Source organism: Arachis hypogaea, chromosome 12, assembly GCF_003086295.3.
Source record: "Arachis hypogaea cultivar Tifrunner chromosome 12, arahy.Tifrunner.gnm2.J5K5, whole genome shotgun sequence".
NCBI classification, from domain to species: Eukaryota; Viridiplantae; Streptophyta; class Magnoliopsida; order Fabales; family Fabaceae; genus Arachis; species Arachis hypogaea.
The window spans coordinates 23,292,992-23,319,377 of NC_092047.1; the positions used below are offsets into that span (position 1 = coordinate 23,292,992).

The 26,386-nt window shown below is 38.4% G+C and overlaps 1 long non-coding RNA gene across 1 annotated transcript; it reads right to left on the reverse strand.

Annotated features, from left to right (window-relative positions):
* Positions 1–5,976: 5,976 nt before the first annotated feature.
* On the reverse strand, positions 5,977–9,707 carry LOC140177298 (uncharacterized). The gene is made up of 5 exons (XR_011869117.1): positions 9,122–9,707; positions 8,930–9,033; positions 8,752–8,848; positions 8,514–8,641; positions 5,977–6,097 (listed from the first exon to the last, which is right to left on the reverse strand). It is a non-coding gene; the product is annotated as an uncharacterized lncRNA (long non-coding RNA).
* Positions 9,708–26,386: the final 16,679 nt, after the last annotated feature.

A 26,386-nucleotide genomic window follows, 5' to 3' on the forward strand; every position in this document is an offset into this window, starting at 1 on the left:
TTGGATTTGGGTTCATACTTTGATCATGGTTCCTAGTGATCCATGCGTTTGCATAGAATTCTTGAACTATTAAGATTCCGATTTGTTGAATAGGATTAGAGAGAACTTCCCATCCTCTTCTTCTAATCTCTTGTCGGATCTCCGGATACTCGCTCTTTTTGAGCTTAAATGGGACCTTAGGGATCACCTTTTTCTTGGCCACAACTTCATAGAAGTGGTCTTGATGGACCTTTGAGATGAATCTCTCCATCTTCCATGACTTAGAGGTGGAAGCAATTGCCTTCCCTTTTCTCTTTCTTGAGGTTTCTCTGGCCTTAGGTGCCATTAATGGTTATGAAAAAACAAAAAGCAATGCTTTTACCACACCAAACTTAAAAGGTTTGCTCGTCCTCGAGCAAAAGAAGAAAGAAAGTAGTAAAAGAAGAAGAAAATGGAGGAGATGGAGTGAGAGACTGTATTCGGCCAAGGGTTGGGTTTGGGAGGGAAAAGAATTTGAATTTGGAGGTAGGTGGGGTTTATGGGGAAGAGTGGATGGATGTGAGTGGTTAAGGGTATTTGGGGAAGAGGTATGGAGGTGATTGGTGAAGGGTATTTGGGGAAGAGTGTTATGAAAAGGTATGAAGAGGAAAGAAGAAGAGGTGGGGTAGGTGGGGATCCTGTGGGGTCTACAGATCCATAGGGGTCAAGGACTTAGCATCCCTGTTCCATTTAGGCGTGCAAAACGCCCTTAGAATGCATGTCTAGCATTAAACGCCAGCTTGCTGCTTGTTTCTGGTGTTTAACGCCAACTTTTCTCCCATTCTTGGTGTTAAACGCCAATTCCATGCTCTGTTCTGGCGTTAAACGCCAGTCTGGTGCTTGTTTCTGGCGTTTAACGCCAGCTTGATGGTTCTTTCTGGCGTTAAACGCCAGTTTGATGCTTCTTACTGGCATTTAAGCTCTTCCTCCAGGGTGAGCTGTTTTTAATGCTGTTTTTCTTTCTGTTTTTGATTTTTCAGTTGTTTTTGTGACTTCACATGATCATCAACCTAAAGAAAACATAAAATAGAAATGGAAAATAAATAGATATAATTAAATAACATTGGGTTGCCTCCCAACAAGCGCTTCTTTAATGTCAATAGCTTAACAGTGAGCTCTCATGGAGCCTCACAGATAATCAGAGCAAGGTTGGGGCCTCCCAACACCAAACTTAGAGTTTGGTTGTGGTCTCCCAACACCAAACTTAGAGTTTGAATGTGGGAGTTCTGTTTGACTCTGTATTGAGAGAAGCCTCTCATGCTTCCTCTCCATGGTTACAGAAGAAAAACCTTGAGTCTTAAATACAAGGTAGTCCTCATTTAACTGAAGGACCAACTCTCCTCTGTCAACATCAATCACAGCTTTTGCTGTGGCTAGGAAGGGTCTGCCAAGGATGATGGATTGATCCTCATCCTTGCCAGTGTCTAGGATTATGAGATTAGCAGGGATGGAAAGGCCTTCAACCTTCACTAGCACGTCCTCTACTAGTCCATAAGCCTGTTTCATGGATTTGTCTACCATCTCTACTGAGATTCTTGCAGCTTGTACCTCAAAGATTCCCAGTTTCTCTATTACAGAGAGTGGCATGAGGTTTATCACTGACCCCAGGTCACACAAAGCCTTCTCAAAGGTCATGGTGCCTATGGTACAAGGTATGAAGAATTTTCCGGGATCCGGTTTCTTCTGAGGTAACGTTTGCCTCATTAATGCATTCAGTTCATTGGTGAACAAGGGGGGGTTCATCCTCCCAAGTCTCATTACCAAATAACTTGGCATTCAGCTTCATGATTGCTCCTAAATATTTAGCAACTTGCTCTTCAGTGATGTCTTCATCCTCTTCAGAGGAATAATATTCATCAGAGCTCATGAATAGAAGAAGGAAGTTCAATGGAATCTCTATGGTCTCTGTATGAGCCTCAAATTCCTTTGATTCCTCAAAAGGGAACTCCTTTCTGTCCAAAGGACATCCCAAGAGGTCTTCCTTACTGGGATTCACGTCCTCCTCACTTTCTCCAGGTTCAGCCATGTTGGTCATGGTTATGGCCTTGCACTCTCTCTTGGGATTTTCTTCTGTATTGCTTGGGAGAGTACTGGGAGGAGTTTTAGTAATCTTCTTACTCAGCTGACCCACCTGTGCCTCCAAATTTCTATTGGAGGACCTTGTTTCATTCATGAAACTTAGTGTGGTCTTTGATAGATCAGAGACTATGGTTGCCAGGCCAGAATGGCTCTGTTCAGAATTCTTTGTCTGTTGCTGAGAAGATGATGAAAAAGGCTTGCTATTGCTAAACCTATTTCTTCCACCATTAAGCCTTGTTGAGGCTTCTGTTGGTCCTTCCATGAGAAATTTGGATGATTTCTCCATGAAGGGTTATAGGTGTTTCCATAGGGGTCTCCCATGTAATTCACCTCTGACATTGCAGGGTTCTCAGGATCATAAGCTTCTTCTTCAGAAGATGCTTCCTTAGTACTGTTGGATGTAGCTTGCAATCCATTCAAACTCTGAGAAATCATATTGACTTGCTGAGTCAATATTTTATTCTGAGCCAACATGGCATTCAGAGTATCAATTTCAAGAACTCCCTTCTTCTGGGGCGTCCCATTGTTCATAGGATTCCTCTCAGAGGTGTACATGAACTGGTTATTTGCAACCATTTCAATGAGTTCCTGAGCTTCTGCAGGGTTTTCACGTGAAGAGATCCTCCTGCAAAATGGTCCAATGACATTTTTGACAACTCAGACAGACCATCATAGAATATACTTATGATGCTCCATTCTGAAAGCATGTCAGTAGGACACCTTTTGATCAGTTGCTTGTATCTTTTCCAAGCTTCATAGAGGGATTCTCCTTTCTTCTGTCTGAAGGTTTGGATTTCCACTCTAAGCTTGCTCATCTTTTGAGGTGGAAAGAATTTGGCCAGGAAAGCACTGACCAACTTATCCCAAGAGTTCAGGCTATCCTTAGGATGTGAATCCAACCATGTTCTAGCTCTATCTCTTACAGCAAAAGGGAAAAGCATAAGCCTGTAGACCTCGGGATCAACTCCATTGGTCTTGACAGTGTCACAGATTTGCAAGAATTCAGCTAAAAACTTATGAGGATCTTCCATTGGAAGTCCATGAAACTTGCAATTCTGCTGCATTAGAGAAACTAATTGAGGCTTAAGCTCAAAGTTGTTTGCTCCAATTGCAGGAAGTGAGATGCTTCTTCCATAGAAGTTAGAAGAGGGTACAATAAAGTCACCAAGCATCTTCCTTGCATCTCTACCATTGTTATTAGATTCGGCCATGTCTCCTTCTTTTTCGAAAAATTTCTATCAGGTCCTCTCCAGAGAGTTGTGCCTTAGCTTCCTCTTCAGAGTCCTTTCAAATTCAGGGTCAGCTTCAACAAGAATGTTCTTATCCTTGTTCCTGCTCATATGAAAAAGAAGAGAATAGAAAATAATAGGAATCCTCTATGTCACAGTATAGAGATTCCTTTATGTGAGTAGAAGAAGAGAAGAATAGAAGAAGGAGAAGAGAAAAATTCGAAATTTAAATTAAAATAAAAGGAAAATATTTTTGTTTTTATTTTAATTATTAGTTAGTATTTGAAAATTATAAAAAGGAATAAAATTAAAATTAAAATTTAAAATAATTAGTTAATTAAAAGGAATTTTGAAAAAGGGTTAGTAGTTTTCGAAAATGATGAGAGAGAAAAGTAGTTAGGTGATTTTGAAAAAGATATGATTGAAATAGAAAACTTTTTAAAATCAAACAAAAAGTCAAGTAGTTAATTGAAAAAGATTTGAAAATCAATTTTGAAAATATAAGAAGTTAGAAAAGATTTTGAAATTATGTTTTGAAAAAGATATGATTGGCAATCATTTTGAAAAAGATTTGAAAAATAAATTTAAAAAGATTTTATTTTGAAATTAAAGTTGATTACTTGACTAACAAGAAACCAAAAGATATGATTCTAGAATTTAAAACTTGATCCTTTCTTAATAGACAAGTAACAACTTGAAAAATTGTTGAATTAAAACATTAAATGTTAGTGAGATTTTCGAAAATATGAAGTAAGAATAAGAAAAAGATTTTTTTGAAAATCATTTTGAAATTTTCGAAAATATGAAAGAAAAAATGAAAAAGATTTTAATTTTGAAAAAGATTTGAAAAAGATAGAATTTTTAAATTGAAAATTTGACTTGACTAATAAGAAACAATTAAATTTTAAAACTTTATAACTAAATCAATTCAAATTTTCGAAATTTATGAGTGAAATAAGGGAAATATATTTTTTTATTTTTGAATTTTTAATGAGGAAAGAGAAAAACAACAAAAAGATGCAAAACATAAAATTTTAGGATTAAAACTAATAATGCATGCAAGAACACTTTGAATGTCAAGATGAACACCAAGAACACTTTGAAGATTATGATGAACATCAAGAACTTATTTTTGAAAATTTTTAAGAAAAGAAAAACATGCAAGACACCAAACTTAGAAATTTTCAAACTTTAGACACTAACAAATTGAAAATGCATATGAAAAACAAGAAAAGAAACAAAACATGAGAATACAAAGATCAAACAAAGAAGATCATCAAGAACAACTTGAAGATCATGAAGAACATCATGCATGAGTTTTCGAAAATTTTAATGAAAATTAAAAATATGCAATGAACACCAAACTTAAAATTTGACACTAGACTCAAACAAGAAACATCAAATTATTTTTGGTTTTATGATTTTATTTTTTTTTATTTTTCAAAAATTATTTTGGAAAAGGAAAAATAAGGATTTCAAAATTTTTAATAAGAATTCCAGGAATCATGCAATGTTAGTCTAAAGCTTAAGTCTAAAAAGATTAGACATGGCTAGCCAAGCTTCAGCAGGACATTACATACAACAGCCAAATTGATGGGAATCAACCAGCTCCTGTGATGATAAAAGCATCATCTGAAACTCTAGAATTCATTCTTAAAAATTCTGAAGAACATAGAATAATTTATTTTTTTGAAAATTTTTTTTTGAAAATTTTTTTTGAAAATAAAAAGCTTAAAAATAATTTAAAATTACCGAATCTGAGCAACAAGATGAACCGTCAGTTGTCCAAACTCGAACAATCTCCGGCAATGGCGCCAAAAACTTGGTGCACGAAATTGTGATCTCTAGAAACGGCGCCAAAAACATGGTACGCATGTTTATAATCTCAAATTCTTTTTCACAACTCCAATACAACTAACCAGCAAGTGCACTGGGTCGTCCAAGTAATAAACCTTACGTGAGTAAGGGTCGATCCCACGGAGATTGTCGGCTTGAAGCAAGCTATGGTCGCCTTATAGATCTCAGTCAGGCAAATTCAAATGGTTATGGGATTTTGATAATTATGATATAAAATATAAAATAGGATAGAGATACTTATGCAATTCATTGGTGAGAATTTTAGATAAGCGTATGGAGATGCTTTTGTTCCTTCTGAACCTCTGTTTCCTACTGCTTTCATCCAATCACTCATAATCCTTTCCATGGCAAGCTGTATGTTGGGGGATCACCGTTGTCAATGGCTACCATCCGTTCTCTCAGTGAAAATGGTCCAAGTGCGCTGTCACCGCACGGCTAATCATCTGTCGGTTCTCAATCATGTTGGAATAGGATCCATTGATCCTTTTGCGTCTGTCACTACGCCCAACACTCGCGAGTTTGAAGCTCATCACTGTAACACCCTAACTACCAAAGCTCGCACTTCCGGCTGCGCGACTATGATAGTTCGGACATTACGACGACACTTATATTAATTAATACTAAAATATGAGCCTGTTTAAAACTTTAAACCGCAATACCGCTCCCAAAGATACTTTTGTTCGATAACGTACATCCATAAAACCATTCAACTTACAACAACTCAAAAAGAGTACATCCATATATATACATAAATATATATAAATAATATTACAAACATTAACCAATACAATTCCTATCCCTCTTACAGAATATATATCAAGATAAAGGCGAGGGTACAATAAACCATAACTAAAACAATACAGAGCATCACAACAACAATTAAATAAGCTCTTCATAACTTCTGCGCCAATATCCTGAAAGGGGAAAAATGTAGGGGGGTGAGAACATCATCCTCGAAAGGGTTCTCAGTAGAGGGTTTTTGGGAATTACTGTAATAGGATACATGAAGATAAATCATGCCAGTGATTTATAACCGTCTTATGCCTCTTTTCAAAAACAACGGTTTACAATAAAAGTAAAGTCGGAAATCTTTTCTGAAAGAGGAACCATTCTATTCTCAAAACATCAAAGCCTTTCAAAAAGGTTTATCTATACTGTACCAAAATAGCTTTTCATATTTTATTCCAAACCAGAAACACGAAACCAAAATCAACCATCGGTTCATATCATTCCAACCACGGCCCTAGGCCCAAACAATCCATCCATCAACCAATCACCACAATCCAACAAAGTCCCAGTAGCAAACACAAAAAGGAAGATGCAAGCACAAACAAACAGTTATTGCAAGTAGAACAATTAGCAATTAATCACATAGGCAAACCAAGTATGATATGCACACCCAAACAATGTCACATAGATGCATATGATGCATGCCTGTCCCTAATGGCTGATGATATCATCTGTCGGTTATAGAGCCAACCCGACAAGTCCTGGTAGCTAACCATTGGACTGTCCCTCTGTCGCGCATCCCCAACTCGAGTTATACTCATCATAAACTTGATCATAATCATGATCCATATCCATCACCTTCACTGGTGAATATTTACGGGGGCGAGCTCATCCGGGACTTTCACAGTGCCCGGCCACACTTACGACATAGGGTCAACAGAGTATCAAGTCTCAACCTGGAGCACGTGGTGGCTAGCCACTGCTACTACCCAGGGAAACTCGTATCTTAGATAGTGGAAGTGCAACATTCACATTTATCAATGATTCAGCATAAACATGCATTCAATCTTATCCATGGATCAACATCCATCTCAGCCATCCGGCTCACGGTTCAGTCCAGAACCAGCCAATATTCATATCATACACAGCTATTCCGGCTCACGGTTCAATCCAGAACCAACCAATATTTATAATCATACATAGCCATTCCGGCTCACAACAAAACAGCACTTCCACATTCAACATCATAAATTCATAAAATCGGCATTTAAGCCATAAATCACTTTTTCCCAAATCATTTCACTTGAAATAGAGTTTCAACTCTTTTTAGCCTTGACTTTGAAGATCTCATTTTCAAATCATCTCAGGCTCATAAGCCAAATTTACTCAAAGTGAGTTTCCTTTTTAAAGCAAAGCCACTCTCGGCATTCTCTTTCCAAAACTTCCAAAACCATGGAAAGTTAAAGATTCTTTTTGGGAACATTCAAAATCACCCATCCAACAATGGGATTTTATAACAAAAGTTTCTTGCCAGAGTCCCAAGTCTTTAGGGAAGGTCAACTTATATAAATTCCTTAAAATTCATTGAAACTTTTAAAATCATAGATTCCCGGTTCAAGTAAATAAAACTGAATTTATTATGAAACCGTTCATACAAAATCACAAGTTCCAACTCGGTCCAAAAATCAACTCATTTGAAACGGAACCGGTTCATTTGAATCAAACCACTTTCAGGTTTCTTTTTGGAACCCATTTTTCTAACTCTTCCAAAATGCCTCAAACTTGATTACTCAATCAAAAGTCTAAATTCCTTTGAAATCACTAAAAGCTCCTTTTTATATTGAAATCAATATTAGAGCATCATTCTTTCCTTCAGTGATTCAAACTGTAAAAATAGTTCGTTTCTAAATAAGCTGAACTCAACGCATAAAGTTCATTAAATAGATTAAGCTTGAAAACATAAATATTCTCTTAATAAATCAATTAATACAACTTCTCAAATCCAACCCTTTTTAAATAACTTTACAAACAAGATTAGGATTTTGTAGAAATTTCGGCAGCACCTCCCCTAAAACTTGGACTTTTGCCACCCGGTTCGGGTCCCAACTAAACCGTTTCTCATTCCTTTTCAACAGCTCAAAACCAGAAATCAATTCAAAACAAGCTAAATCCAACAGTCGCCTCAGTGGCATATCTCAAGAAAACCATTTCAAGATCAACTCAATATCAACCGATTTAACTCATTTCCAAAGCTTTAAAGAAACAGTTCAGTAACAAATCATTTGTCCAAGATCAAGTCAATTAAAGTAAACCAGGCTGAATTCAAAAGTGCATTCGACTTTTCACATCATCAAATAATTGACTCAAATCAAATCAATCCTCAACGGATTAAACTCAGATTTTAAATCTTTAAAGAATCACTTCAAAACATTACATTTCACAAAGCCGCACAACCATTCAACCAAACCAACATCCATAATCACTCGAGTCAATCAAATAACACATAAGGCAGATACAATCACTAATTACACCATATCTCACATCAGTATCCATATGTAATAATTCCAATAATAAACTGTAGTTTTCGGAAAGCGCCCCTACCTCAAAACGCAAATTCCATAACTCAAACGCGTCACCGAGTCCTTTCCGCCTCGACCCAAAATCAACAATCAAAATCCCGGCTACCAAAACCTCAGCTCCAAACCATTTTCTCAGCAACCACAACAACTCTAATCACAATATATAATAACCGAGATTAACTCTCATAATAACAGATGCTACAACTCCTCAACGTATAATAGAATAGTAACTAGAGGACTTTCAAATCGAAAATGCTTACTGAACCGAAGAAGGAACGGCTAAACCGAAACAGCGGCGGCCTCCAAACCGGTTCGGCGACAGCTTTAATCGTGACCCGCAATAACCGGAGCTTGACCCTATGTTACAAAACCTCAGAATCTCTGGCCAATCATAACAGCATATTGATTTTCAAGAGCTCCGGAAATGAAAATGCTTACCGTGAGAAAGGATTAAAGACTGAATCAAACTGCAAAAGCTCCGGTGATGGTTTCTGTGACCAAAGCAGCTTCTCCGACAGCGACAACATTACTTATGACAGCCACTTCATTAAATACAACAGTTTCAGTGACAGTTTCAAGGTAAAATTGAACTGGCAGAACTAGGAGAAACCAGAAACAGGTCAAGCTCACCAAAACGGCAGCGATTCTAACGGCGGTCTCCGACGGCAGAGGCGGCGTGCAGATCGACGGCAGACCACAGTGGCTCCTCTACTCAGCGGTTCTGCCTCCCTTCCTCCAAACCTCCATGAGAAGCACCAGCTCCAAACCAAGCTCGACGGTGGTAGTGGAGTGGCTGACCTCAACACTGGCGACGCCGGGCGGAACAGCGACGGCGACAAAGGGGCACAAATGGCGACGTTGGGACGACGGCCACAAAGCCCTCGTCGTGATGGTCGTGAAATGGGTCGCCACGGTGACGTGCCACACAGCCCCTCTCCTCGGTGGTGAACCTGGCTCGCGGTCGCTCTCTCTCCCTCTGCTGGCCCTCGACAGTGACGACTCCGAGGGGAACGACGAGCAAGGACGGCGGCTCCTCGTGCGACAAATCGGCGGCAGTTCCACGGTCGGCGGCGACACAATTAGGCCGTAGCAGAAATGCGCAGTGGCGGCGGCGAGTTCCTGGGCGGTGGATCGACGGTGACAAGGCCTCCCCTGCCTTCTTTCTTCCAGACCTCCCCCTCCCCTTCTCAAATCTCTCCTTTCTTTTAGAAAAAAATCAAAGGAAACTGCGTGTGTTGCCGCTGCTGTTAGAAGGGAGGGGCTGCTGCAATTGTAGGGAAACCGGGTCGGGTTAGGTTTTTCAGGGTAAGGGTTTCATTTTTTGAAAATTAGGGTTAGGGTTACTTTTATAATTTCAAATAAAAGTAAGGGTAATATAGTAATTAGGAACAATTTTAATCCAACAAAAATAAATGCATAAAAATGCTATTTGCTCATCAATTTTACAAATTATTTTCAATAAGGTGTCTCAACCAAATAATTAGAAATAATATACTTACTTTCTTCATTTTCCAAAATAGTAATATCAATATTCTAAAATATTAGTTATTTAGTCCAAAATCATATAAAAATCCTTTTTATTTCACAACTACCAACTATATGATTTAAATATAGAAAATAATCCAATAATTGTAAAATTGGATAATAACCATAACTTATCTCAGATTCAATAAATCAAAACTTGCCTTAATTATCTTTAATAAAATAATTTCTGAAATTAAGGCTATAAATAACTATATGATTTGAGACTTGATCATAAAAAGACTTTTCACAGATTCTGGGTCTTACATTCTACCCGCCTTATAAAAATTTTCGCCCTCGAAAATTGATACAAAACGAAAGAAATTCCATAATAGTTCACCCTAAAAAAAATTTAAGGAAGAAACAAAATATCTCAACATATAAACATATATACGGTTTTTCAAATACTTGGATGGTCGTATGCATAGAGATACAAAGGTAGGAGTGTGTTTGCAAAGCAGATGTTATCAGATAGGCTCAATGCTCAAGGTCATATGATCTCAAGACTTTACAAAAACTTGAGGTGTCACAATAGGGTGCAAATCAAGATAGGCGTTCACAAAGCAAAGTTGACATGGTTCAAACATGTGATAGTAAAGCAAGGCATCGAAGGCTATAAAACATGATGGGGTTAAAACGACGTGCTTAACATCCGCACACTAATCTCATCTCAACCTCAAAGCTTCAACTCTCCAACTCCGTCAAGCACCTTACAATCCTCATATCCGATTATAAGCCAGACAACTGCAAGCCCGTTCGCAAAGAACGAAACACCAAAAACTCATAACGTTGCACACCTACCGCTTCGACTTCCGTATACACATATCACGTATTAAAGAACTAACGCATCGCGCTACTACGTCTACAAGTCGCACGTGATATCAAAACAATTCTCGAGTCTACTCAGAAGGATACCAGATTTAGAACGGAGAAACAATTGTCAAGGACAATACTCATAGATTTGAAAGAATATATCCAATTCCAAGTAAACAAGGATGTTGAAGCAATGAAGTTTGCTAGAAATAAATCAATTGACAACTTCAAAGATAACCCTTGGATCAAAGAAATTCAATAGGTCCAATAAGAAGAATCAGCACATTAATTTGAACCAAATTCAAACTGGGTCGAAGAAGTATGAGGTTTACAGAAGAGAATATTTCAGGCCCAAGATAAAGCTCACAGAACTCAAGAGCATAATTAAAATACTTTCGAATACATGTTCTTAAAAGAATCGAAAATATGTAAAAATATCACTTCGCAGTCTGAAAGAGAAGTTAAACAACAAACATCCTTCAAGAGAGTAACAAAAGCATAAACGTGGCTTTACTTCAATACAATTTCATGTTGAAGTAGATTATGTAGAGTTCCAAAAACAAAATGCACACAACTTTGGCTAAGAGCTAAAATATTTCCTCAAATACTTTAGGAGGATAGTTAGGTGCACAATGTAACCAAAAGCAGTTCATAAAAACTCGGAAGTGATCAAATGCTTGTTCAAAAATTCCCAAAGTTCATATTCAAACAAGCGTGTATAACATTCATAGCAAGAGTGAAAGAGGAAGTTAAACTCTTTTTAGAAAAGAAACTCCGAGACAAAAATTTGGTTACAATTTGGTAAAGGAAATAAGTGGTGCATTACAAACGAACCAATTTCCACTAAACAATGGAGCTTTCCAAAACCTCATTTAAAATGGCGCATGCCAACTTTAAATTAATTTCGTCAGAATTGGACAGTGGTTTTCAATCTCAATCAAGCAACAAAAATAAATTCTGTTTAATATTTCTTTAAGGAGAATTCAAAATTCCTTTAAAAGGTTCAAAACAAGACTCCAAAAGTGTTCTTGAAATTACTATCTCAGAAGAACATTCAAGAAGTTTAAGATGTACTAAAAAGGAGTCAAGCCTTGCAAGAAAGGATCTTAAATTAAAGTAGTTCAAACAAGATCCACTAAACATGAAACATCAAACAAGTTTCAAATTGATCCAAAAGAATACAAAAGTCATAGAAAAAGACAACTCAATCATTTGTAATTTCTCAATGATAAATCTTTGACTAAAAACTCTTGTAGAGATAATGAGAGAATAAACAATGCACTAATTTGAAACAAATCAAACAGACTCATATAAGAATGAGATTCACTAGAGAAGAAAAACCAAGATCAATGGAAATCTTTACAAAATGTAAAAGATTAGTTAAAAACAAAGTCAAGTATGACATTCATAGAGATGGAAGGTTTAATAGAGAATTTAATCCGTTCATAAGAAAGAAAGCTATGAGTCCAACATTTTCAAAAGAAACAATAATGGAATAAACCATGTAGTGTGCTAAACCAAACTCAATTCAAAATACGTTAAGTAAAGCTTATCAAACGAAACTCAACCGGGATAAAAGCGAAAAATCCTTTCTTTCCAGAATTTCGGAAAATATCCAAATACACAATCAAATAAAGATGTCCATTGGAACTATAGTAAAATTACTAGAAAGTCAAATTTACTTTTAAAGTAAGTGCAATTGCGTAAACCAGTAAAAGTACAGGCAAGGTATTAGAAAGAAATAGTTGTTAAACTGTATAAAAAAATTTCAAAGTCTCATATATAGAAAAGTATATATCCAATCAATAGCAATTTATAAAACCTCAAAATTGGCTGTGACCACTGTCAAGTAAGAGAAAAATTGAATCAACAATTTCTCAAAGGATGGACTCAGAACCCGGAGTTAAAAGTCACAGCACATTAAGACAGGTTCAAGGCTATATCAAAGAATACTTGAATCAAGAAGAACTCAAATAGAGGAAGATAGATGCAACAAGGATCTTAAACCAGCATATGCACTTAAGGTCAAACAAGAATGCATATGGATAGAGGAATAGAATTGAAAAATCAAACTACTTTTCAAAAGAACTAGCAAACTAGAACTTCAAGTTAGGATATAAAAGAACAGGTCGACTCGAACAGAATTCAAGACACACAATTGAATAGCCTCGAGAAATAGTTTCTAGCGTTCCCAAAACCTGCGATTCGCTTCACTCAAAACTCGTATATCATCTATGATAACCCATTAGTGCTTTCATATACAAAATTCACTAGTATTAAGCCGGCCAAACTTAATACCAAGAATCATGCAATGCAAGACTAATAGCGTTAATCAATAGACCGTCATGTGCATAAAGCTCTAATCCTCGTCATTCGACAAGACCTAATACATGACAAACACTCAGAGTATGCAATTGAAGCATAGTCAGTCCATTCCTCAGGCTCTACAGGAAGAACTGCTCTGATACCATAATGTAACACCCTAACTACCAAAGCTCGCACTTCCGGCTGCGCGACTATGATAGTTCGGACATTACGACGACACTTATATTAATTAATACTAAAATATGAGCCTGTTTAAAACTTTAAACCGCAATACCGCTCCCAAAGATACTTTCGTTCGATAACGTACATCCATAAATACCATTCAACTTACAACAACTCAAAAAGAGTACATCCATATATATACATAAATATATATAAATAATATTACAAACATTAACCAATACAATTCCTATCCCTCTTACAGAATATATATCAAGATAAAGGCGAGGGTACAATAAACCATAACTAAAACAATACAGAGCATCACAACAACAATTAAATAAGCTCTTCATAACTTCTGCGCCAATATCCTGAAAGGGGAAAAATGTAGGGGGGTGAGAACATCATCCTCGAAAGGGTTCTCAGTAGAGGGTTTTTGGGAATTACTGTAATAGGATACATGAAGATAAATCATGCCAGTGATTTATAACCGTCTTATGCCTCTTTTCAAAAACAACGGTTTACAATAAAAGTAAAGTCGGAAATCTTTTCTGAAAGAGGAACCATTCTATTCTCAAAACATCAAAGCCTTTCAAAAAGGTTTATCTATACTGTACCAAAATAGCTTTTCATATTTTATTCCAAACCAGAAACACGAAACCAAAATCAACCATCGGTTCATATCATTCCAACCACGGCCCTAGGCCCAAACAATCCATCCATCAACCAATCACCACAATCCAACAAAGTCCCAGTAGCAAACACAAAAAGGAAGATGCAAGCACAAACAAACAGTTATTGCAAGTAGAACAATTAGCAATTAATCACATAGGCAAACCAAGTATGATATGCACACCCAAACAATGTCACATAGATGCATATGATGCATGCCTGTCCCTAATGGCTGATGATATCATCTGTCGGTTATAGAGCCAACCCGACAAGTCCTGGTAGCTAACCATTGGACTGTCCCTCTGTCGCGCATCCCCAACTCGAGTTATACTCATCATAAACTTGATCATAATCATGATCCATATCCATCACCTTCACTGGTGAATATTTACGGGGGCGAGCTCATCCGGGACTTTCACAGTGCCCGGCCACACTTACGACATAGGGTCAACAGAGTATCAAGTCTCAACCTGGAGCACGTGGTGGCTAGCCACTGCTACTACCCAGGGAAACTCGTATCTTAGATAGTGGAAGTGCAACATTCACATTTATCAATGATTCAGCATAAACATGCATTCAATCTTATCCATGGATCAACATCCATCTCAGCCATCCGGCTCACGGTTCAGTCCAGAACCAGCCAATATTCATATCATACACAGCTATTCCGGCTCACGGTTCAATCCAGAACCAACCAATATTTATAATCATACATAGCCATTCCGGCTCACAACAAAACAGCACTTCCACATTCAACATCATAAATTCATAAAATCGGCATTTAAGCCATAAATCACTTTTTCCCAAATCATTTCACTTGAAATAGAGTTTCAACTCTTTTTAGCCTTGACTTTGAAGATCTCATTTTCAAATCATCTCAGGCTCATAAGCCAAATTTACTCAAAGTGAGTTTCCTTTTTAAAGCAAAGCCACTCTCGGCATTCTCTTTCCAAAACTTCCAAAACCATGGAAAGTTAAAGATTCTTTTTGGGAACATTCAAAATCACCCATCCAACAATGGGATTTTATAACAAAAGTTTCTTGCCAGAGTCCCAAGTCTTTAGGGAAGGTCAACTTATATAAATTCCTTAAAATTCATTGAAACTTTTAAAATCATAGATTCCCGGTTCAAGTAAATAAAACTGAATTTATTATGAAACCGTTCATACAAAATCACAAGTTCCAACTCGGTCCAAAAATCAACTCATTTGAAACGGAACCGGTTCATTTGAATCAAACCACTTTCAGGTTTCTTTTTGGAACCCATTTTTCTAACTCTTCCAAAATGCCTCAAACTTGATTACTCAATCAAAAGTCTAAATTCCTTTGAAATCACTAAAAGCTCCTTTTTATATTGAAATCAATATTAGAGCATCATTCTTTCCTTCAGTGATTCAAACTGTAAAAATAGTTCGTTTCTAAATAAGCTGAACTCAACGCATAAAGTTCATTAAATAGATTAAGCTTGAAAACATAAATATTCTCTTAATAAATCAATTAATACAACTTCTCAAATCCAACCCTTTTTAAATAACTTTACAAACAAGATTAGGATTTTGTAGAAATTTCGGCAGCACCTCCCCTAAAACTTGGACTTTTGCCACCCGGTTCGGGTCCCAACTAAACCGTTTCTCATTCCTTTTCAACAGCTCAAAACCAGAAATCAATTCAAAACAAGCTAAATCCAACAGTCGCCTCAGTGGCATATCTCAAGAAAACCATTTCAAGATCAACTCAATATCAACCGATTTAACTCATTTCCAAAGCTTTAAAGAAACAGTTCAGTAACAAATCATTTGTCCAAGATCAAGTCAATTAAAGTAAACCAGGCTGAATTCAAAAGTGCATTCGACTTTTCACATCATCAAATAATTGACTCAAATCAAATCAATCCTCAACGGATTAAACTCAGATTTCAAATCTTTAAAGAATCACTTCAAAACATTACATTTCACAAAGCCGCACAACCATTCAACCAAACCAACATCCATAATCACTCGAGTCAATCAAATAACACATAAGGCAGATACAATCACTAATTACACCATATCTCACATCAGTATCCATATGTAATAATTCCAATAATAAACTGTAGTTTTCGGAAAGCGCCCCTACCTCAAAACGCAAATTCCATAACTCAAACGCGTCACCGAGTCCTTTCCGCCTCGACCCAAAATCAACAATCAAAATCCCGGCTACCAAAACCTCAGCTCCAAACCATTTTCTCAGCAACCACAACGACTCTAATCACAATATATAATAACCGAGATTAACTCTCATAACAACAAATGCTACAACTCCTCAACGTATAATAGAACAGTAACTAGAGGACTTTCAAATCGAAAACGCTTACTGAACCGAAGAAGGAACGGCTAAACCGAAACAGCGGCGACCTCCAAACCGGTTCGGCGACAGCTTTAATCGTGACCCGCAATAACCGGAGCTTGACCCTATGTTACAAAACCTCAGAATCTCTGGCCAATCATAACAGCATATTGATTTTCAAGAGCTCCGGAAATGAAAATGCTTACCGTGAGAAAGGATTAAAGACTGAATCAAACTGCAAAAGCTCCGGTGATGGTTTCTGTGACCAAAGCAGCTTCTCCGACAGCGACAACATTACTTATGACAGCCACTTCATTAAATACAACAGTTTCAGTGACAGTTTCAAGGTAAAATTGAACTGGCAGAACTAGGAGAAACCAGAAACAGGTCAAGCTCACCAAAACGGCAGCGATTCTAACGGCGGTCTCCGACGGCAGAGGCGGCGTGCAGATCGACGGCAGACCACAGTGGCTCCTCTACTCAGCGGTTCTGCCTCCCTTCCTCCAAACCTCCATGAGAAGCACCAGCTCCAAACCAAGCTCGACGGTGGTAGTGGAGTGGCTGACCTCAACACTGGCGACGCCGGGCGGAACAGCGACGGCGACAAAGGGGCACAAATGGCGACGTTGGGACGACGGCCACAAAGCCCTCGCCGTGATGGTCGTGAAATGGGTCGCCACGGTGACGTGCCACACAGCCCCTCTCCTCGGTGGTGAACCTGGCTCGCGGTCGCTCTCTCTCCCTCTGCTGGCCCTCGACAGTGACGACTCCGAGGGGAACGACGAGCAAGGACGGCGGCTCCTCGTGCGACAAATCGGCGGCAGTTCCACGGTCGGCGATCGACACAATTAGGCCGCAGCAGAAATGCGCAGTGGCGGCGGCGAGTTCCTGGGCGGTGGATCGACGGTGACAAGGCCTCCCCTGCCTTCTTTCTTCCAGACCTCCCCCTCCCCTTCTCAAATCTCTCCTTTCTTTCAGAAAAAAATCAAAGGAAACTGCGTGTGTTGCCGCTGCTGTTAGAAGGGAGGGGCTGCTGCAATTGTAGGGAAACCGGGTCGGGTTAGGTTTTTCAGGGTAAGGGTTTCATTTTTTGAAAATTAGGGTTAGGGTTACTTTTATAATTTCAAATAAAAGTAAGGGTAATATAGTAATTAGGAACAATTTTAATCCAACAAAAATAAATGCATAAAAATGCTATTTGCTCATCAATTTTACAAATTATTTTCAATAAAGTGTCTCAACCAAATAATTAGAAATAATATACTTACTTTCTTCATTTTCCAAAATAGTAATATCAATATTCTAAAATATTAGTTATTTAGTCCAAAATCATATAAAAATCCTTTTTATTTCACAACTACCAACTATATGATTTAAATATAGAAAATAATCCAATAATTGTAAAATTGGATAATAACCATAACTTATCTCAGATTCAATAAATCAAAACTTGCCTTAATTATCTTTAATAAAATAATTTCTGAAATTAAGGCTATAAATAACTATATGATTTGAGACTTGATCATAAAAAGACTTTTCACAGATTCTGGGTCTTACAATCACAGTCATCCCTTTCCAGATCATACTCGAAATACCACAGACAATGTTTAGATTTTTCGGATCTCAAGAATGGCCGCCAATAATTCTAGCTTATACCACGAAGACTCTGGTCTGAACCAGGAGCCCAAGAGATATGCATTCAAGCTTGTTTTCATGTAGAACGGAAGTGTTTGTCAGGCACACGTTCATAAGTGAGAATGGTGATGAGTGTCACATAATCATCACATTCATCATGTTCTTGTGTGCGAATGAATATCTTAGAATAAGAATAAGCTTGAGTTGAATAGAAAAACAATAGTACTTTGCATTAATTCATGAGGAATAGCAGAGCTCCACACCTTAATCTATGGTGTGTAGAAACTCCACCGTTGAAAATACATAAGTGAAAGGTCTAGGCATGACCGTGAGGCCAGCCTCCATTGTCTAAGGACTAAACGTTCCAAAGATCATGTAAATACAATAGTAAAAAGTCCTATTTATACTAAACTAGTTACTAGGGTTTACAGAGATAAGTAAATGATGCAGAAATATACTTCCGGGCCCACTTGGTGTGTGCTTGGACTGAGCATTGAGCTTTCATGTGTAGAGACTCTTTTTAGAGATAAACGCCAGTTTGTAGCCTGTTTCTGGTGTTTAACTCTAGAATAGGGCAGGGAGTTGGCGTTTGAACGCTAATTTGCGTCGTCAAAACTCGTGCAAAGTATGGACTATTATATATTTCTGGAAAGCCCTGGATGTCTACTTTCCAACACAATTGAGAGCGCACCAATTGGATTTCTGTAGCTCCAGAAAATCCACTTCGAGTGCAGGAAGGTCAGAATCCAACAGCATCTGCAGTCCTTCTTCAGCCTCTGAATCAGATTTTTGCTCAGGTCCCTCAATTTCAGCCAGAAAATACCTAAAATCACAGAAAAATACACAAACTCATAGTAAAGTCTAGAAATGTGTTTTTTATTTAAAAACTAATAAAAATATATTAAAAACTAAGTAAATCATACTAAAAACTATGTAAAAACAATGCCAAAAAGCGTATAAATTATCCGCTCATCAGTCACCCTGGACACCTCTAATACATCTTTAGAGGCCTTCTTGGACATTCCGCATATTCCTCCGGCCAGGGACGCTTATACTCAAATAATGACAGACGTCACCACGGGCAAAATTTCTTTGGATACGATCCTGAAAAGATTGGCCAACCTGAGGCTAAGTGGGAATATAGCAAGGGAGAGCAGCCTGTCCCCGCGAGCATTGCGTGCACGGACCTCAACTCAGAGGTAAGGATCTGGCAGCAGATCATTGCCGATTATATCCTTCCGAGCACGCATACCACGCATATCAGGATTCGTGTGGCAGTGATACTATGGGCCATTCTAGAGGGGAAGAGGATCTCTGTTCTTCCCTAATTAGAGAGTCGATGATGAAGGTGAACCTACAACAGAAATTTAACATTCCCTTCCCATCACTCATCACCAGATTAGCAGCCTTATCTGGTGTAGAGAGACGCTCAACAGACTGGACGTCTGTCTACATCAGTAAGCAGTCGTATCTGCTATACGGAGATTATGACGGGCCGCCTCAGAAGAAGAGGAAGACTATTGAGCCTCCATCAGCAGCAGCAGAGCCTTCAGCACCTCCTTCAGCACCCGCACCCCTACCCCGACCTCAGACACCATATGAGTTATGCCAGGACATCCTTTAGGCCCTCCACCAATCCGAGCGCCGCAACGTTCGCCGCTTTCAGTGGATAGTGCCGAAGTTTGAGGGTAGAGACCCTGGGCCACCTCCTCCAGATACACCAGAGTCTGAGGCCGAGGAGCCTGCATTTGAGGAGCCAGCAGCTGAAGCTGGCCAGGTAGTCCAGCCACCTGAGGAGCCCACGACTGAAGAGGTAGTAGTTGAGAGAGCTGAGAAGCATAGAGCTGCGGAGCCGTGAGTTGAGGAGCTGGCAGATGTGGCCGAGTCAAGAGCACAGACCACCATACAGCCGTCCAGCGCCATTATTGTCTACCAGCGTCAGCACCACCCACCACCGCCAGGCGGTGGAGCTTCATAGAGTTATTTCCCCCGGTCCGTTTTTGGCACGGAGGACCGTGCACCATCTAAGTGTGGGGGAGGTTCTACTATTTTGTGGGTGTAAATATTCTCTTCCGAACACTTGTCATTTTAGTTTACTTTTAGTCTTTATTATGCTTTTTGTGGATATTTATAGTACTTTGACTTATGCACTACTGTTTAGTACTTTGGTATATATATATATATATATATATATATATATATATTAGTTGCTTCTAGTTACATCTAGTATTGCACTTTCATTTTAGTATATACGTACATATTGCATTCTTTATATTGTTGGTATATAGTATAATTATGGACTCTGATTGGATGATGTGAATAGCGTATGCCTGGTTATCTTGATCCTAATTGTTCATGTTACTTTTTGCTTGTTGAAAATTAGGAAAGAACTAGGAAATTTTGAAAAATTTTGCATCCATCACGTCATACATACATATAGGAATAATTTTGGTGAAAAACAACAAATTTTCCAAGAATTTTGTCAAGGGCATTCTATTGAGTTAATTGAGAAAAATGTTTTTAAATTCGCTTGAATGATTTCTTTTTGGAACATAGAAGAGTAAAGAACAAATACTTTGTGAGTTTTTGAGCTATATTGAGTGGTTACATATTTTAACCACTAACTTTGTTCGTTGTGTGATATATCTCTTCTATGATTGTAATCTTGGTATTGCTTAATTCTTTATTTCCATTGATTGATGTATTGAATTGCATTGAGCATGATTGAGGCCATCTTTGATAAAAGCTTACTTTTCCCATATAGCCTTAACCTTGCATCTACCATTGTTAACCCCTTTTGAGCCTTATTTACCCCATTGTTCTTGATTTTAGCACATTACTCCCCTTAAGCGGAAAACCATGAATTACCTTGGATTGTATCCTTGATTAGCTTAGGTTGAGGAGTGTGTCTCATTTAAGTGTGGGGAAATCTTTTGAGAAACTTTGATAGTAAAAGAAAATGTTCAATCAGGTATTTCATTGAAAACTTTGGGAAATGGTACACTCATGTATGAGCTACTAGAACCGTATGCATTTCACTAGAAAAAAATCATCATCATAAAAAAGGGATGAAAGTTACCCCTAAGTGAAAGAAAATCAATAAGAAATGCATATGTGATATGAATGATAAGCCATACAAGAGTCCTTGTAAGAAATAATTGATGGGAGGTTAGAATTGCATTTGATTTTGATTCGGTTGATATAAGTTGAGTTGGATACCTAAACTAATCAAGAATTCAACCATTTTAGTCCACTTAGCCATATCTATCCGACCTTAACCCTAACCCCATTACAACCATATGAAGTCCTCATGATAATTGCATTCATGCATCACTTGTGTTGATTGTTAGATGAAAAACAATTCCTTGAAAGCATGATTAGAGAAAACTTGAGTGAATGAAACCCTAAACACCGAGTGATTAGAGTGTATACACACCTAGTGAGGGTTCAATTACTCAACTCTATGTTTCCATATTTCTTATCATGTATTCTTGCAAGTTGCTTCACTTTGATGAGTTGAATCAATTCTCTAGATTTCGGATGCATGGGATCATTGCCTTGCTTAGCCCTGTTTGTCTATACTTGCTTGGAAATTTGATTGTTTGTTTTCACCAATTTTATATAGATACTATAGATAGATAAATAGATAGATATATGGTATTTGCATACTTGCATGCATATAGGTAGTTGCATTTAATAGGTTGATTACCCCTTTTGATCATTCTCCTTATTGGTTTAGCATGAGAACATGCTATTGTTTAAGTGTGGGAGAGTTGATGAGTCCACATTTGATGGTATATTTCGACTCACTTTGAATGGATTTTAGCATATGAACTCACACTTAAGCACCAAAATAGCATACTTTTGTGTTTGATCCCTAATTTGATCTTAAATGTGAAAACATGCAATTTTGTGCTTTAATAGAGCAATTTAATCCCACCTTTGTGCCATTCGATGCCGTGATATGGTTTGTGAGTGATTTCAGGCCTTGAAGGCAAGAATGGAAGGATAAAAGTGGAAGAAAGCATGTACAAGGGAGAAAACATGAAGAAAACAAGGAAAAGCATACACAGCGAAGTGTGCATGTGCACAGCCTTGTGTGCGCACGCACAGGCAAGAATTTCCATGTATGCGTACGCACGCACCTGTGCGTACGCACAGGTCAATTTTCAGCCGCGTGTGCGGACGCACGCGTCTGTGCGTCCGCACAGGTCCATGCACGTGATATCATTAATGAAGCACGTGCTGCGCAAATTTGGAGGCCCTTGGCTCATTTTTGGAAGGTTGAAATGCTGTTTTGGAGTGCTATATAAAGGGGACTTCAACACTTATCAAAGGGGGGAGGCATTGGAACAATTTTTAGATAGTTTTCATAGTTTTTGGGAGTAGGAGTAGTGTAGAGTAGATAGCTCTCCTAGGGTTTATCAATTTTTATTGTAGCATTTTATAGCAAGCTTTAATTTTGGATTTTACTTCTTCAATTGTAAGTACTCTTAATTTTCTCTTTAATTCAAGCACTTTCACTTTTATTTCTTTTTGGTTCAAGTTACTTTGTTCATATTGCAATTTTGTGTTCCTTGAAGTTTTGGTTGATGAATTTTACATTTCATGCTTCCCTTATGTTTGATTGCTTGCTCATGTTTGGTTTTGTTGATAGTTGGTTATAGCTTTCCATTCTACTTTGTAATTTTCCATGTTTTATTTTTATGCACACAAGGTGTTTGTGAAAATACCAACTGTAGGTTTTGAGTAGATTTTCCCACCTTGGCTTGTGGTTTGAGTTCCTAGGATACTAGAGTCATAATGTTCGATATTTAGTGGTAATTCTTGGGTAGTTAGTTGACTCTTGTTTCCATTGACACTAGCCTTTTTATCAACTAGTTTGGTAAGTTGCAAGAGTAACACAAATTCAATTTACGGAACATCATAATGAGTTATAAATGTGGAACATAAGCAAACCATAAAGAATGGTTACTTCGCGGTCATATGATACATGAAAATGTGTCGGTCAGGTGGACACCACTGCGAAAATCTCTGGTATATCCAAGATATCAACAGCGGAGTGCAGCCATCTATGTCTGTCGTGCCTCAGTGTGCTACAGAGCACAGTATAATACCCGGTCTAACTGAAATTAATTAAATAATAAGTTAAATAGGAGCAAATACGGTTGGAAGATTTGGCAATTGGAATTTGATGATTTAAATATGATATTTGGATTCAGTGAATTTTTCCGAGTCGGAAGACATAGTTTTCTGCGTAAAAGCGCGCAGTAGAATTTTGACCAGCAGTACCGGCTGAGACCTGTCTGGTACTGCAGCTGAGAAAATTGATTATGAGTAAGTAGGATTAAGAAATGAGGAATTATAATTAGGGGAGGTAGAAATATTTGAAGTGCGATTTAGAGCGCTAATCTTAAAGGTTTTGGTCTAAAATTGGGCCAACGGACAAAAATAACTGAACTGGACCTAAGTGGGCCCAAGACCCAACATATATAAACATTAGTTATGAGCATTTCAGCTCATTTTGCCCTAAAGAAGGGGTGTTGGGCGCTGAAATTGGGAAGAGAGAAGAGAAGAGAGAAAACCTAACTCTCTTTGATCTTCAAACCACCTTAACTTGAGCTACGAAGCTCCGATTGACGAGCCGTTTGCAGCCACGCGTCGCTCTTCTCATCCTCTACAATTCTATCTAAGTTTGGTGGTGAGTATTTCATTCATCTCTGTCCAGTTTTCGAAATTCCCCACTGTTACACGTTTTTGGGTAGTTAGTGTTGAAATCTTGTGATTTTGGGTGTTTAGGGATACTCCAACATGGATTCTAAGTGGGTTCTATCCCTACTTCATATGGGCTGAGGTAAGAAGTGCTCAAACCCTTGTAATTTATCATTTTTATGAGCCCTAAGTTGATGTATGTATGTGATATTAGTTATGTTAGTGTATTTGGTGATGTTGGTGCACAATTGGGAGATTGGTATTGCTTGAGGAGCTTTGGTAAGGCTTGGAGCTAAGGTTGGTAAAGAATTCCAAAGAAGAGGCTCAATTGGTTTGGCTACAAGAGGTACGGTTTAAGTTTCATTTAAGTACCATGTGTTGTGATGAGAATTCCTAGGCTAGATGCCCCTAGGATTAAGTTTGGATTATGTAAATGGTTGGTGCTAATATGCATAGTTGATATGTAACGTGAATTAATGATTGGGTTGAGAATTGTGTGACCTTGTATGCTTGGTGTATTGAGAATTTGATGTACTGGGTAATGAGTATTGATTTTGTGGTTTATGCATTTAAATTGTGAAAATTGGGCCGGAGGCCGTGAATTTTGGGCCGGAAGCCTGAAAGAGGTAAGAAAGGTAAGTCGATGTGTGCATTATATGATGGCACAAGTGATTGGATGAATTTCAGATAATGAATATATGAATGATTAGGTTGGTTATTGAATAATAAGGTTTGAGAAGTTGAAGTGTGGAATTTGGTAATTTTGGGTGAATTTATGTAGATGAGGTATGTTTGGTTCGGTTGAGATATATTATGTGATCATATATGTGATTATGATTATTGATGCCTTGATGGTATGATGATGCATTAGAGATATGTATGTTGTGATATATGCTTGGGGAATGATTAAGGTTGATTTGTGGGTGAAATCACGTGATAGTGAGTATGATATTGATTATGTATAATGATGGTTGATTGGAAATGGTATTATTGAAAATTGGGATGAGGAAGGATGTATGACATGATATTGTGTTTGTCCTTTAGCCATTTGATTGAGAAGTGTTAAAATGGTTGGATGTGGTTTTGGAAATTTTTGGTAAAGTGTCAATGTGTGAGTTGAGGATGGCTTGATGTGGATTTTGGTACATTTTGATTGATTTCAAAAAGGGTTGAAATTGGCATGTTTTGGTTGATTTTGAAAAGAGTTGAAAATTGCTTGTTTTGAAAATGGCACCTTGTGATTTTGTATGAAAACATGGTTTTTGGACACACTTTGATGGGACATAACTTGGACTACAGATTTCTGTTGTATGCCAAATCTATTTAGAAATGAAATTGGATCCGGGATGTCCATGCCGTTCGAAAAACGGGTGAAAAATGATTTAAAATGAGAAAGTTATGTCCGTCGGAAGATTGGGGGTTGAATCTGTAAATTCTGCAGCTTTTAACTTAGAAAACTTTTAGCAAAATGACCCTCCACGCGTAGGCGCACTTAGCGCGTACGCGTCGTTCTTCAAGAAGGCACCATCCACGCGTGCGTGTGGTGTGCGCGTGCGCGTCGATGCGCTGCACCCAATGCCCAGCTATTTTCCAGAGAGTTGTGCCAGTTTTGTGCCTGGGCGCAAGAGCACCCACGCGTACGCGTGGCTGACGCTTGCGCGCCGTTTGGATATTTTTCAACCCGCACGTTCGCGCGTATGACGTTTGCGCGTCGATGAGTTTTTGGCCATCCGCGCGTGCGCGTGGAGTGCGCGTACGCGTGGCCCTGTTTTCATGCCAAAGATGGTTTTTGAGTTTTTAAAGCCAAATCTCATACTTCTAAGCCTCCAATCTCATCCCTTAGGTATTAAATCATTATGATATTCCTAGCAATGAGGAAGGAACTAGGGGATGTGGTAACTTGCGAGTGAAGCAAGGGAAAAGGTTATGATCAATGATGATCAGATATGATTATATGAGATATGGAGGGTGACGGTGGAAGTACCGTGTAAGCCATGAGCCGAAAGGCTATAATTATTGATAAATGGCCGGTTCTTGATTGAACCATGGGCCGGATGGCTGAGTTATTGCCGGGTTACGGCAAGGCCATTATTGTTTATGGCTGAGTATAAATGCCTATATGATTAATAAATGAATGTGTTACATGGATAACAATGAAAAAAGGTTGAAATGTGATGTGTGACCCCGGGTAGTAGGCAGTGGCGTTGTCCACTTGCTCCGGGTATGAGACGGAAAAGGATGTTTATGATAAATGATTTTAATTATGGAGTTTTGAACACATGTGTATTTGTGATACCTGGGTAGTAGTAAGGTGGTGGTTCGTCCCGCTTGCTCCAGGTTAATGCTTGAGATTTGATAACAGTGATGATTGCTTCTAAACTGAACGAATGTATGTTTTGAGATCCTGGGTAGTAGCAAGGGTTGTGGTTCGTGCCACTTGCTCCAGGACAGAGATTGAGACCCTGGGTAGTAGCAAGGGTTGTGGTTCGTCCCACTTGCTCCAGGTCAGAGATTGTGACGCCTGGGTAGTAGCGGCAGTAGTGGTGAATCCACTCGCTCCAGGTTGAGCTTGTAAACACCCGCCTGGGTAGTAGCCGCAGTAGTGGTTATTCCACTGGCTCTGCGTTGAGCGGGTAGTAGCAAGGGGGTTGTAGCTCAAACCTACTTGCTCTGCAATGGGTGTTTCTGTCCAATGGTTAGCTACCAGGACATGTCGGGTTGGCTATATAACCG